This window comes from Parambassis ranga, unplaced genomic scaffold (genome assembly GCF_900634625.1).
Source record: "Parambassis ranga unplaced genomic scaffold, fParRan2.1 scaffold_22_arrow_ctg1, whole genome shotgun sequence".
Lineage (NCBI taxonomy): Eukaryota > Metazoa > Chordata > Actinopteri > Ambassidae > Parambassis > Parambassis ranga.
The window spans coordinates 2,129,545-2,131,819 of NW_021144778.1; the positions used below are offsets into that span (position 1 = coordinate 2,129,545).

Sequence of the window (2,275 nt, forward strand, 5' to 3'; positions counted from 1 at the left end):
AAGCTCATGTTGTGCTAAGGTGTCTCCACATATCGACACTAATGCTCCAGATATTTCACGTTCACCTGCTGCAGTCTGAATATTAACACCATCATATAGCATTTTCAAGTCCTCATCCCCCAAAATTCCATCCAAGGCTCTGGCTGCCGGAGGATACGATGTGGAGGCCATCAAGAGCCTGGTGGCTAAAGGGACCCTGGTCCAGACCATGTTCACTGTTGTTGGCAGAAAAGTCAGAGAGCAACAAACTGCTGTCTTACATTCATCCTTCAGCTCTGTGTTCTAAGAGTCTGAGAATATGTGGTTTCCTTTATTTACAGTGGTGCATGTCATGTGACTTTACTTATGCAACATGTATGATAATGTTCTGTCTCCTCTCATTTCCAGACGTGCAGCCAAAAACATGTGCAGTGATGATATGTGACGGTATCATCATGGTCTCAGAGAGAAGAGCTGAGTGTCTGTTCTGATCTGTGGATGCTTGTGTCTCTTCTCCCCTGTAGTTTCCTGCTTGTTGCTCCGTCACACGCCCTCTGCTGGTGAGCCGCGTCATTACACACAACCTCTCATGTAATGAGGCGAATTTATAACTTTTGACTTTATGTGGAGGAGGGATTGATTTTGGAATGAGGAGGCTGCAACCTGCGATGGCACCACTAGATGTCAGCGTTTCACAGCATTGGTGGTTCAGTGGTAGAATTCTCGCCTGCCACGCGGGAGGCCCGGGTTCGATTCCCGGCCAATGCAATGACCCTTTTAACTGAGGAACATGTGAGGGGACATATATTCACCTTCACATCTATGCTGTTGTTCAGCATGTTGTTTTTATATGTGTTAACAGACCTATCTGACTTCTGTTAACATCACTGTGACACACACACAGAGGCACTACACTTCACAGACGAGCTTCAGTGGTACAGTGCACATCACATTTGAAACAAGAGCACTTACCATCACTGGTAGTGAAGGTGTCCCAGGAAGAATTACTGTGATGTTTTACCTTTAGAGCCTTTTTATAGAACACACTCATTTGATTTGAATTAAGAATGTTTGTTGGTGCAGTAGCCAGCATGAGCACTGTAGATGTCTTTATTTAAAGAAGAAAAAGAGAAAAGACCATATTTCACCTCTTTCTGAGCCTCGTTAGTGCAGTAGGCAGCGAGTCAGCCTCATAATCTGAAGATTGTGACTTCAACCCTCACAAGGGGCACTTGTTTTAGAGCCAGAATACAGATTACAAAGAGCACACTGTATGTTTACATGTCATCCAGCTCATGTTCATAGAGACCACTGAAGCAAGGCGTCTGGACTTGTAGAGTTTTCTTGAAGACGTTTCTCTGATCCTCCAAGCAGCTTCATCAGTTCTACCTGTTGGTGGGAAACATGCTTTATATGTGGAGGAGGACCTCAGTGGGTCTGGGTCAAACAAACAATAGCACTAAATGTGTCCATACTTACCTGTGATGTTCTGGCTGCCTGGGCCAGGTGTGTCTAACGACTGGCTAACGCAGACCTGGGCAAAGTACGGCCCGCGGACCGTGCGCACAATAGAAGAAGAAACAGAAGAAGAAAGAAAAGAAGAAGGCAGCAAGAGTCAGCTGTCAGCACGGCATCACCGCTAACGTTTTTCCCACCCTCGTTTCTTCTAAGCTGCAGCACTGCGTCATCCCATCTACTCTTTGGAGAGACGCGCTGTGTACACTTTAAAAATGCTGCGCGACTATGCTGAAATGTACGGTAAAGCGTGAAGAAACGCCACGGCGCATTCAGATGTTTCCGCGGAGCTGCAGCCGACATCTGCTCTTAAAAAGCTCAGACCTTGTCCAACTTTCAGAGCTTTGGGATTTGATCGTTTTTAAAACTAGTTTGAACTCTAATGGTTTTCTTCTGTAAAAATATCTTCACATCATCTGCTGCTCTGTGCGGAGTGTGTTTCAACATACAAGCAGCAACACTCAGAGTGGACCTGGACACACACAGAGGACAGAGGAGAGAGCAGTAAACACACAGACCGGTTCACATCATCAACACCCTCCGCCACACACTGATTCTGTGGTGTTTTTCCGCCAATGCGATTTTATAATATATCTATCTTTCCATTCATTCAACTCTGCGCAACTCTCTCTCTCTCTCCTCCCGTCCGCGTTCACACACATAAGCGCACATGCACGCGCACACACCGAGAGCAGCTGATCCGCCCGCTCCTCCTTTCAATGCACCATGACTGTTGAAGGAAAACCCGGACCGGCGGATATGTTCACAGAGAAGAGCCAAC

The 2,275-nt window shown here is 46.4% G+C and overlaps 1 non-coding gene across 1 annotated transcript; it reads left to right on the forward strand.

The window, feature by feature from the left end:
- The first annotated feature begins 676 nt into the window (after positions 1-676).
- Positions 677-747, forward strand: trnag-gcc (transfer RNA glycine (anticodon GCC)). Its single transcript has one exon. It is a non-coding gene; the product is annotated as a tRNA-Gly (tRNA).
- The last annotated feature ends 1,528 nt before the right edge of the window (positions 748-2,275 follow it).